This window comes from Dama dama, chromosome 32, assembly GCF_033118175.1.
Source record: "Dama dama isolate Ldn47 chromosome 32, ASM3311817v1, whole genome shotgun sequence".
Classification (NCBI taxonomy): Eukaryota; Metazoa; Chordata; class Mammalia; order Artiodactyla; family Cervidae; genus Dama; species Dama dama.
The window spans coordinates 16,940,163-16,952,754 of NC_083712.1; the positions used below are offsets into that span (position 1 = coordinate 16,940,163).

The 12,592-nt window shown below is 37.0% G+C and overlaps 1 non-coding gene across 1 annotated transcript; it reads left to right on the plus strand.

Moving 5' to 3' along the window:
* Nucleotides 1-346: 346 nt before the first annotated feature.
* Nucleotides 347-469, plus strand: LOC133050697 (small nucleolar RNA SNORD22). The gene has a single exon (XR_009691675.1). It is a non-coding gene; the product is annotated as a small nucleolar RNA SNORD22 (small nucleolar RNA).
* The last annotated feature ends 12,123 nt before the right edge of the window (nt 470-12,592 follow it).

A 12,592-nucleotide genomic window follows, 5' to 3' on the forward strand; every position in this document is an offset into this window, starting at 1 on the left:
TCCCCGGTGGCTCAGTGGTAAAGAATCTGCCTGCCAATGCAGGAGATACGGGTTCGATTCCTGATCCAGGAAGATCACACTTGCTGCAGAGAAACTGAGGTCCTGAACCACAATCCCCGAGCCTGCGCTCTAGAGGACAGGAGCTGCAACTACTGAAAGCAAGCGCCGCAACTCCTGAAGCCTGTGCACCCCGGAGCCTGCGCTCTGCAAAAGAGTAGGCACCAGGGCGAGCAGCCCACGCCCCGCAACTAGAGAGTAGCCCCTACTCTCTGCAACTAGAGGAAAGCCCATGCAGTAACGAAGATCAAGCACAGCCAAAAGTAAATAAATAAATAACATCCTGTAAACCCAGTGAAGACACAGTCACACATTCCACCTCCTGTTCTAGTCCCACCACCTATAAAGGTGAACCAGCTGGAGCTGGCTAGGGGAGGATGCAAGTTTGTTTCAGAGCGACTGTCTGAGAGATAACAAGGGTCTCCAAACATAGGGAAGGAAGAAATATCACTTTGTGAAAAATCAGTTCTACACTTTTTTTCCAGGCCTGGAGAAAGAACAAGGCACATGTAATGGAAGTCAACTCTCAGAGGATATCAAAAAGGGAATTTACAAGTCATTACTTGTAAAACCTTCCTGTTCAAATTAGCATACAATCATTTCAGCTTTTCTAAATATTGTCTTATTTTAACTTTCAAATAAAAGGAAAAGATCAAATAAGTTTTAGGGTTTGAACCTATCTATACCTTGTGAAAATTAATGCCGAATACTCACTGGCTTTGTCATACACAATAAATGAAATTTCAAAATATTTTCCACATTTGCTTTAAAAGATACGAATCAAGAGTTGGTGGTTAATTGAAGTATCTTCATGTCTCGTAATGAAATTAATAACACAAATTGTTCTAAAAATGATTATAAAAACCACTCTACTGATGTAAATTGTATAGAGGAGAACAGCTTCAGGTTAGAAGAATAATGATTTGTGAGTAATACTGTGAGGAAAACAATACTAACATCCTAGAAGGAAAACTTACAGGCACACGGGGGACCCTGTGGCAAAGAAGGAGCCAAACCAGTGTGGGTCTTAAAGGTGTTTCTCCACAGGGATTATTGATGACAATAACTGTTACATATTGATTTCTGCCATATCTAGCCCTTGAGTCTGGAAGTCCAGAAAAGAAATGGTTTACACTATAATTGTCATGATGACAGATAAAAATTGAAAAACAGATTCTTAACAGCTTCTGGGTGGAAATTCCTTTTTACATGGTGATCATGAGTGTGCATTTCTTTTGTAACTTGAACTGTCACACAGGGCCAAAGGAAGGAAATAAACAATCTCCATACAGTGCATGGTATGGACAGACATCAGTGAGGCTACTTCAAATCCAGCAATTTTGTTAGTACCCTACCTGAGAAAGAAAGTTTGTTTCCAAAATGCTAATTCCACAACCCAGCTTTGGGCAGAAAATCAAACACAACTGGCCAAAGGAGCTGTGACTCAGAGAAAATCTCTGGAGAAGGCATGCATCACTAATCATGCCTCAACATCCTGTTATTCAGTCAAAAATTTTGTCCCAAATATCCAATTCATAGGAGATCCCTTCATAAGAAACATAAAAATGAAGTTACTAACCTCCCAAATTGACATTAATACCAATAGCATCAATATTAAATATATTGGAATGAAATCAAACATTCAACCCAATAAACAAATTGTGATTCCTTTACCATCCCATTGGTGCTTAGTAATGATTCAGAGCACATAATGATTTCAACCAAAGTTTGGGTGAGTTTGCTTTTTAGTTGCTTTTTTTTCCCCTTAAGTTTTTATTACTATTATGGCGAAAAAAATAAATAACTAAACTGTTAAGTTCTGCTGTTGTTCATAAAAGTCAAACTGAAAGCATAAGTTAGAGGAGGCTATATATGTAAGGACCTCCAAATGGTCTGATGTTACCATTTTTAAGTGCAATTTGAGGCAAATACCTCGAATCATTATAAAAGTCCTAAATCAAAAGACTTTGTTCAGAAAAGAAACTAAGAGAAATTATGTCAGGAATAATTTCTGTAATCATATTCCGGTGCTCTTAGTTAAGTAGCAATCTGAACAATGCTCTCTCAGAGGGCTGATTGACCATAGCCATTACAGGATAAAGAGGGGAAATATTAACCAAGAAGAGTTTTCATTTGAAAATACTTTTTAGAGGTCTATAAGCTTTAGTAAGAATTCTAGTATGAAATACAGTAGTATGTAGTACATTTTCATACCTGTAAATGTAAAAATCTAGTGAAGATGCATTGATTCTGGAAGAAGCATGTATCAGGCACATTTGAGTTATCTTTTTTCAAAGGTTTGCTCTCTGACTATGTTAGTGACCAATACTATCCAAGATGCTCACATTCTCATGTCTTTACTGATTCTTAAAATGGATTTAAATACACTTGTAAAAGTCATAAACAGCTGGCTTCTTCTTTTATAAAAATAAATGAGTAAAGTGGCCCTTTTCAAAAATTTATTCTTTTATTAAGCACCATCAATGTGGTTTGTAGGAAAACAATAAGATCTGAAAGAGGTCCAAAAAAAAAAAAATCGCAAAATCAAAGAAAACGTCAAAAAACATGACATGTTCAAGAAATACGGATAGTGCAATAGACTGGAATTTTGTAGTGCAGTAGAAAGCTTGAAAGTTGTATATCTATGCAAATTCCAGGGTAAACACTAAGATGAGACATGGCATGATCAGAATGACATTGAATAATGGTAATTTCAATGGGAATATATGATGAAACATGATTGACAAAAGGGATTAACACCCAAGCCCTTTGATGTGAAACTCCTGATGGTTTCTCATATAGCTGTGGATGATTCATGCTGATGTTTGGCAGAAACCAACAAAATCTGTTAAGCAATTATCCTTCAATTTAAAAAAGTAAATTAAAAAACTTATAACTAGAATATTCAAGAGTCTCCCAAGCATTTGTTGTCTGTTACCGAATTTTCAGTGTTTACATATAGGAGGTTTGTTTTCCCAAAGCACAAAGAGATTTTTTTGGTTCTGGAAGGTGAGAAGATGAAACATGTATCCACACATAGCCTAAGTCTAAGCCACAACCTTGACCATATTAAATTTAAAATGGGTACCACATAAATTAATATGTAGATAGGACTATATGTAGAGGGCACTTGTCGCTATTCAGTCACTAAGTCATGTCCCACTCTTTGCGACCCATGAACGGCAGCATGCCAGGCTTCTCTGTCCATCACTATCTCCTTGAGTTTGCTCAAATTCATGCCCATTGAGTCAGTGATACCATCCAACCAACACATCCTCTGTCATCCCCTTCTCCTCTTGCCCTCAAGTTTTCCCAGCATCAAGGTCTTTTCCAATGATTCAGCACTTTGAGTCAGGCAACCAAAGTAATGGAGCTTCAGCTTCAGCATCAGTCCTTCCAATATATAGATTCAGGGTTAATATCCCTTAGGATTGATGGGTTTGATCTCCTTGCTGTCCAAGAGATTCTCAAGAGTCTCCAGATCGAAAAGCTCAATTCTTCCGCGCTCAGCCTTCTTTATGGTCCAACTCTCACATCCTTTAGAGGGCACTAATTTTACTGAAATGATGCAATATGTAAAACAGAATAAGGGCTCCTGAATGATATTAATTTCCTAATCCCAGCAACTTATAAATATGCTATTTTATGTAGCAAGTGGGAATTAAGTTTGCAAATGGAATAAATTTGCCAATAATGAACTAGAAATGGAATTTACTCTGGATCATCTGAGCAGACCTAATGTAATCAGAAGGTCCCTTTATATGTGGAAGAGGGAGAAGGAAGAGTTAGCTTCAGAGTACTGTGGTATGAGAAAGACTAGCCATTGCTCCCTTTGAAGACAGAAAGGAGATATAAGTGAAGGAAGGAGGGTAGCCTCTAGAATCTGGAAAAGGCCAAGAAGTAGATGCTTCTCTAAAGCCTCCATAGGAAATGCAGTCCTGCTTGCATGTTGATTTTGGCCCAGGAATACCCATTTTGCACTGCCGACCTCTCTAAATGTAAGATGATCACACTGTGCTATGTTGAGCCACTGTGTTATGTGATACAGCAACCATGGAAAATTAGTAAGTGTGTTTTGACTCACCCAGTTGCACTTAGCACATTTGTGCCCTTGTGCTAAGGCACGGACGGCACAACAAACATCCAAGAGGAGAAGTTTTTGTTTGCTTTCCTCTCATTTCTCCCTTGACCTATCCGCCAAAAATAACCTCTCCCTCTACAAACATAGAAAAGCGAAAAGCTACAGTTTCTAAACTGAACTGCTATGTATTTATGACATGTGAATATTTACAATGTTGCTACAGAAAAATGACAGAGAACAGTATGTATAGAATTAGACTGCTATGATGAGTATTCCAGGATATTACTTATATGTAATTAACTCAATAAAATATTTTTAAAATATTTATATTTACTCTGAAAAGCTTTTTCATCATCGCCACCAGAACCCAGCTGACTCATAAACCTACAGAGGTGTGGAAGAGGAAACACTTTCCCCACCACTTGGGATCATGTATGGGAACGCAGAACATGTAAACATACACATTGAACTGGTCTACAATGTCCTTGTGTCTGTGAGGTAAATTCCTGCTGTGGTGTGGACCTGATTTGTACTAACATGCGGGGCTCTGCCTAGAAAAATGCCTCCTGCAGAGAGGTGCCTTCAGGTCACTCTTGTTTGGGATAGAACATTAGATTGCATATACACAGTTATATCTTAGTAACCTTTAGATACTTCTGTTTTAGGAAGAAACACATTCTCAATTTCTATCATTACAACATTTTTTAACTTCAGAAATAAATTTTCCATCCTATCAAACCCAGACACAGTAAAACAATGGCAGTATCATATTATTAAAAAGAGATAGACTACATGGAATTACAATAAAAGACTGAAATACTCTTCTCATTAAATTCAGAGAGCCAGCTCTGGGACTTGTCAGATGTGATACTTAATGACAATAACTGCAATTAATCTTGCATAAAATTTTGCCTAATCCTATAATACAGAAAAGTTTTTTATCTGCTAATAGGTTATTTTGAAGTGAAAAGAAGGTATTTGTCAACTAGGTCAAGAGGAGTAACAAAATCTGAAATAAAAAATTGAAGACAAAGAATGTATACAGAATGAAGTCAGTAGATTTTCAGCAACACTGCAACTCATTTGAAGGCAAATGAGTTTTGCTTTGTTTCATTTTTAACCAACATCCACCTAACAATATTTTTCTAATGTCAAAGTAGCAGGTAATCTGCTGTTTTATATGCATAAATGGAAGTGGACAACAGAAAATGAGAGGGTTGAATGGGATCATTGATTCAACAGACAGGTTTGAGCAAACTCTGGGAGATGGTGAAGGACAGGGAAGCCTGGCAAGCTTCGGTCCTTGGGGTTGCAAAGTGTTGGACACGACTTAAGGACTGAACAACAACAACAAATGCATAAATATATGCATGTACATACATGCCTACTGTAAGCTTAAATGCTCCATCAGAGCTATTAATTGTGTAATTTTAGGTTTGATATTAAATTGTAAATGGAGAATGTTACTACTATATGCCATAATTTAAGGTTAAGTTGTCTGTAAGAATAAAACTAAAAAAATAAAAATAAAAAAAGAGTAGCATTAATAGCTACCTTCCTTTTAAAATAACAGAACAGAGGCCTCAGGTATGATGTAAGCCTGACAAACTATTTCAGATTTGCAACACTGCTATCACCAAATTAGCACCTTTTAAATAAATAATAGACAATTGTCACTTGAAACATTCATTATTAATGGAATTTTTGATTAACATCAAGAATAATTTAACTATGGAAGTTTACCTTATTTATATATATATAATAGTGCACTAACCACAAGTCTATAGCTTAATGCATTTTCAGTTTATACACTCATATAACACTACATAGGTATATAAATTAGGAAACATTTTACATTGTATATTAAAGCATCAATGGGGTTTTCATTTTCTAAAAGAGAAGAAGATCAAATCTAAAAAATGTTTAAAACATAACTTTGCAAACTTGCATAAATTAGAAAGAAAGAAAATTTATGTTGACTATCATGAAAATAAACCAGAGAGTCAGAGAAATCAATAAATGTATGCTCCAAACAAGATCAGACCCACAAATCTCATTTATTTTTTGATAGTTGTTAGACTAGACATCAGGGAGCTGTTGATGGGAAGCACAGTGGATCTACCATATTGAATTGGAAGGCATCAACATGTGTTTACAACATGCGATACTTGTACAAAATTAGTCAGAGAAAGAGGATTCAAAAAAAGGTTCCACATTGCTGGAATTATTTGTGTTAGAGACAGAATTTTAAGGTTGGCTTGTTCTTTCACGCCTGACAATGTTTAGAAACCAGAGTTCTAACATTTTCAGAATTATTTGTGTTCTTTGTAAAGCACCTAAAAATAACCACTGAGGAGAAGTGGAGCTTATCTTTAGAAATTTGAAGCAAAGCTGTGAACCATATTAATACTTAAAAAAAAAAAGTTAAAGCAGCTTCACATTAATTAATATCAAGTGAGTTGGAAAGCAGCCAAAAGAAACACAATACTCACACAAACAAAAGATACTTCGTGCTTCTGTTGTTGTTTTCTTCTAAAATAAGTGATTGTCTACCGGCATGAATTCAAAGTTCTCATCATTTAACTCTCAAATCTTACCCTCAAATGTCATGCACTCAAGCCAAGACCTTTGAAAGCCAAGACCTTTTTATTCCCCTTAACAATATGGATTCCCTGGGGATATATTTATGCTATTCTCTTACAATACAGGGACAAATGAATCACTTCAGGGGTATTCACTATACAGTTCCCCAGGCCCTTTGTTCGGAGATCTTGATTTGGTAAATCTGAGACAGAACCTGAATTCTGAAATTGGAACATATACTACCCAGGTGATTCTGTTGAAAATAATTCAGTTAGTAGCAATTAGTAGGGCTGACTCAGAAATATAAGTACTTCCATTTATGATATTGCCTATAGATATATTTCACAATATGTAGTGATTTATCCAATAAATCACTTTGATTGCATTATTGCTCAGAGTCACCCCAAATGTATGTGAAGACACAGGTCAAGTAAACAGTATTTGAAGTTACATTAATTCTTCAAACATATATGGTTGGTTAAAACATTATTAGTTTAGCTAAATGTCCTATACCTCTACTCTGCAATGAGATAGATACTGAGATTATCTGAACTACTATAAAATAATTTGATTTTCCCATAAACATATAAGTTAGAGCTAAATTTCAACATTTTCTTAATCAGAGCCTATTTTGTACAAGGAACAGTTATAGGCAGAATGATGAATAAAACTGTATGTACCATACTACCATCTATAAAGAGGGTGGTATAATATCAGTGTACAATGTGTGTGTGTGTGTGTGTGTGTGTGTGTGTGTGCGCGCGCATGCACATGCATGGTCTACCTTAATTAGATTACAGAAAGCTTCTCTGAAGAGATGATACTGAATTACAACAAAGTGAACTAAAGGATAAAAGTGGCCAGAAGTTTCCGTTTAGTAAAATGCTAAGTTCTGTTATATAGCATTACACTTAGAGATGTTTTCCTTTTGCAAAGAAACAAGGAAAAGAAAATTAACATGGAATGTCAATTCTGCATCAAGCAGTCTTTTATCTTGTTTCCCATATATTGAATAATTTTTTAAATTGTCTTTTTAAAATTAATTATTTTTTAATTGAAGGATAATTGCTTTACAGAATGTTGTTGCTTTCTGTCAAACCTCAACATGAATCAGCCATAGATATACATATATCCCCTCCCTTCTGAACCTTCCTCCCATCTCCCTCCCCATTCCACCCCTCTAGGTTGATACAGAACTCCTGTTTGAGTTTCCTGAGCCGTACAGCAAATGGAAGAGAGGGTGAGCTGTATGGAGAGTAACATGGAAACTTACATTACTATATGTAACACAGAGAGCCAATGCAAATTTGCTGTATGTGCCATACATTGTATTACTAAAAATTACCACCCAGCATTGCCATTTCTACCAAACTCTGAAAAAATATAATTTACAGTGAGTTTTAAAGCCCAATAAACATCATAAACAGATAAAACATATAGCATGTTAAGAGTCATGTAAGTTCAGTGGGAAAAAAGCAAAATGGAACAGAAGTTAACAGGGAGATTCAGTGATGGGGTGATGGGTGGGAGGCAATCTGCAGCATTAAAGAAGTTGGAGAGACAGATTTTTTTGAGAAAGTGAGACTGAAGTGAGGAACAGAGGAGGTGGAAGTAGCCAAGTGTATGTTAAGGAGGAGAACTTTTCTGACCGAGGAGGGAAAATCTATAAGAAAGGCAGTGATATCATATTTAACTGGCAGGTTGAAGGGACACTGAGGAAGTCAAGATGGTAACAGGGCAGAGAGTTAGTGGGGTGTGCAGGGACTGTGGCCCCGAAGCCAATTACTGTTGTTTGACTTTTACTCTGAGCAAAGGGTGAGGTGTTAAAGGAACGGGAGCACAGAAGTCCCTGGATCGGGGCTGCCTTTGACAAGGGTCCCCTCAGCTCTGTTGAATCACGTGAGGATACATAGACACTGAGCCTCCCTCTCAGGCCCTCCTGCTGGTCTTTCTCCTTTTCCGGATTTCTTAATATTGAAATGTCCTGGGCTCAAACTTTGCTCTTCCCTGCTCCAGCTACACTCACCTGCTTAGTGCCTTTATCCTCAGCAGTGGCATAAAATACCATCTATATCTTGCCAAGTCCCAAATTCATATTTCTACCTGGGACCTCTCCTCACATTCCAATCACATGTGCCCAAATGCTTCCTGAAAATCACTACTCTGATTCTTCATAACAGGTCTAATTGGGACCTTCCCATCTTTCTCTTAAAATCTTGTTGCCTTTTTTCTTTTAAGTGGTCACTATTATCTTTCTGTCATTGCCAGGTCATGAGAGTTGACTTGAGTTTTGTGCTTAATATGAACAGTTAAAAAATGATATTTAAAGGATTCAAGAAGGATCATGGGAAGACATAGGTGTTGGAGGTACATGGGCGGGAGGGTTCTTCATTCTCATGACTATACAGACTTCCTCCTAAGCTTCTCCCACCACTACCTCCAGGTTTGTACAAACATTGAACAGGAAAGTTTCTAGTTGTTATTCTTCATGATCCCCAGATCCAAGAAAGCAGCCCCTCTTTTGTTCTCGAGCAAGCATCCAGAAAACTCAAGGAAAACTTTTCCAAGGAAAACCAACTCTTGAGACACAGCCAAGATCAGGACAACTCTACTATTCATCTAGGGGACCTTACTGTCCTAAGACTAACAACCAATCAGGGGAATGATGGTGGAGTAAAACACTAGACTGTCTCACTGAAGTGTCGTGTCTTGGTTTATTCATAAACGCAATAATCATTTACCACGGAAGACTTACAGACTTCTAACAGAATGTGTTGTGCTGCACTCCAAATTTATAAAGCAAAACCAAATACCATGTTTAACTTGAATAAATCTATTTACTCCATCTTCAAATCAGACAAGACCCATACTGAGATGGTATTAAACAGTCACTGCATTAAATTTTTTTTTCATCTTGTCTTCTCATATGACATCAATGAAAACAAAGAATGACAAAGTCTTGTAGGATTAAACGTTTGAGGATTTGAGGGTACACGTCCACCAGATTTTAAGGTTTCTGAAATTTTGTTATATATTTCCAAAAGAGAGTGAAAACTATTATGTCCAAGCTGTGCGATCCACATAGATGCTAATCTTGAATATGAATTAAAGCAGTAACACCATAGGCATAAGTGACAGACTCTGAGAAGATCATATCATGTATCCCCAGTGGCTCTCATATATCCTGACTGGTCATAGATGTTAAATGTGTTTTGCTTCTCCCCTCTTTGGGCAAGTTATTTATACCACCATTAAACAAACACAAAAACCAGAGTGTTGCTAATACAGAAACAAGCAGCAAAGAGCACAGTCTATTTTACTACAATCCCCGAATGCCAGTAAAGTTTACCTCTCCTCTGACAGCTTGAAAATTGCAATTTGGGACTAAAAGCTTATCCCTGCAATAAAGATTGGCTACTGAAGTTTTACGAAGAAATGAGAATTTTGGTTGCTAGTTGTGTTTGAATGCTGTTGGAAAAGAGACTCTCACCAGAAAAGGCTGTGCCCTTGATGTGTTAAGCAGGCTGCCCACTTAACCCAAAGGTCTATTCAAACAGTTCAATCAAATTGTTAGCTGTCACAAAGCCATCCAAATACATTAGAGTAGTTCTGTTAACAGCTGAAAGACCTTGTGTAAGCACCAACTATATTTATTGAGACTAAAGCATGAGTCCCCGTTGAGAAGCTGAAAGTGGACCTCGGGTTAAAAAGGATAAGTTCTTAAATAGGTTTTTGATTGTACTGACTCCAAATATATGAACAGTGATCTTCTAAGACAGTGATTTTCAATGTGAATTCTGCAACATTAGCATTACCTTGAAAATCTGTTAGAAATGCAAATTCTTGAGTCCTAAACTCTGGAGAAGGTCATGCCAACCACTCCAGTATTCTTGCCTGGAGAATCCCCATGGACAGAGAAGCCTGGCGGGCTACAGTCCATGGGGTCCCAAAGAGTCAGACACAACTGAAGTGACTTAGCATGCATACAACAAGGCAAGACTAAATCAGAAAACCCTGGAGGGCAAACCCAGAATAACTCCCAGATGATTCTGACTCCAACTATAGCATAAAACCACTTCTCCAGGAGTCATTTTTGATGAGGCAGTATGAATACTACATTTATTTTAACACTGAAAGCAAGCTGTCTTTTCTTATTGCCACATGGCATGCAGAGCTCTGATCAGGGACTAAACCTGTGCCCCTGCAATGAAAGCATGGAGTCTTAACCACTGGACCACCTGGGATGCACCTGAAAACAAATTTTGAAAAGTAGTTTAATCATGACAGGACGATCTTCGATCCTTTCCAAGATAAACCCATTCAACATCACAGTAATCCAAGTCTATGCCCCAACCACTGATGCAAAAGAAGATGAAATAAAACAGTCCTATAAAGATCTACAAGACCTTCTAGAACTAACACCCAAAACAGATGCCCTTCTCATCATAGGGGACTGGAATGCAAGAGTAGGAAATCAAGAGATACCTGAAGTAATAGATAAGTTTGGCTTTCGGAGTACAAATGAAACAGGGCAAAGGCTATCAGAGTTTTGTCAAGAGAGCACAACGGTCATAACAAGCACCTTTATCAAACAACACAAGAGATGACTCTACACATGGGCATCACCAGATGGTCTATGTCAAAATCAGATTAATTTTATTCTTTGCAGCAGAATGTGGAGATGCTCTATCAGTCAGCAAAACCAAGACTGGGAGCTAACTGTGGCTCAGATCATGAGCTCCTTCTTGCCAAATTCAGACTTAAAGTGAAGAACATAGGGAAAACCACTAGGCCGTTCAGGTATGACCTAAATCAAGTCCCTTATGATTATACAGTGGAGGTGATTAATAAATTCAGGAGATTAGATCTGGTAGAAAGGGTGTCTGAAGAACTATGGATAGAGGTTCATAACATTGTACAGGAGGCAGTGACCAAAGATATCCCAAGAAATAAATGCAAGAAGGCAAAGTGGTTTTCAGAGTAGACTTTATAAATAGCTGAGAAAAGAAGTGAAAGGCAAAGGTGAAAAGGAAAGATGAACCCATCTGAATGCAGAATTCCAGAGAATCGCAAGGAGAGATAAGGCCTTTTAAAGTAAGCAATGCAAAGAAATAGGGGACAACAATATAATGAGAAAGACTAGAGATATCTTCAAGAAAATTAGTTACCAAGGGAAACTTATATGCACTTCTAGCTCAGCTGGTAAAGAATCTTCCTGCAGAGTGGGGACCCAGGTTAGATCCCTTCATCTGGAAGATCCTTAAAAGAAGGGAATGGCAACTCACTCTGGTATTCTGGTCTGGAGAATTCCAGGGGAACCTGCTGGGCTATAATCCATAGGGACACATAAGATTCAGACATGACTGAGTGACTAATACGTTTTCGCTTATTTCAGCTGCCTAATATTTATCTAAGTTCATTGTAATGAGCCAATGTATTTGCATCAGTCAGGTGTGTATTGATATTTCAAACCTTGTATTATGGACTGTCTTCTACAAAGATAATGAAAACTTAAATTTTGGCTAAAATTAATACTACACAAACAAATATTAGTAAAAATAATACATAAGAAAACTTGTTAAAAAGACTAATAAAATTATAATATGCAATTAAATGGATTTGTGAACATTTAAAATTTTAATTAATTTCAGATTAAGGTAAAAATGTTAATGTTTATTTTATTTTGGCTCACATTTATTTATTTGAATTTTCCCTCTTTCTTAAGAAGCATGCTGATAGAAGATAAAATCTTTTCTATTAATACAAAGATATTAATAGCAATATACATCAGAATATATTTAAAACCTATCCCAAATGATTTAGGAGTATGATCTTTCCTTCTCATGCTCAATCACTAAAACTAAAATGAAC